Source organism: Nanorana parkeri, unplaced genomic scaffold (assembly GCF_000935625.1).
Source record: "Nanorana parkeri isolate BGI_ZX_2015 unplaced genomic scaffold, ASM93562v1 scaffold89, whole genome shotgun sequence".
NCBI classification, from domain to species: Eukaryota; Metazoa; Chordata; class Amphibia; order Anura; family Dicroglossidae; genus Nanorana; species Nanorana parkeri.
Window position 1 is genome coordinate 759,596 of NW_017306357.1, and position 597 is coordinate 760,192.

The following is a 597-nucleotide window of genomic DNA, read 5'->3' on the forward strand; positions in this document are numbered from 1 at the left end:
TATAATATATAAAATTTGATATATATCAATAAGGCAATGATGATTGGTTGATAGATAGATAGATAGATAGATAGATAGATAGATAGATAGATAGATAGATAGTACTAAATCAGCATATAGAACACTGACTATTTACAATTTTCTATTTTATAACAATGTATCAAATTGTATGATTTAGTTGTAACATGTCTATATAGATAGAGATAGATAGATAGATAGATAGATAGATAGATAGATAGATAGATAGATAGATAGATAGATAGATAGATAATCCTCAACTTTTAAACTTTTACAATTTCTCAACAGAATAGATAGATAGATAGATAGATAGATAGATAGATAGATAATCCTCAACTTTTAAACTTTTACAATTTCTCAACAGAGGTGTCAAACATCATAAAAAATCATACATAGCCCAGAATTAGATTGTGATTTAGTAATACAATATACAAGTTTTGGAAACAATTTATTAGTCACTCTCAGCTTTTTTTTTAAACATGAAATGACAAAAATAAATAAAGATTGTGATCCATATTTAATGGGCTAAATTAACGTTTATTTGCTGCCTCTCTCCCCTTTGTTAATGCTGAAGTGACA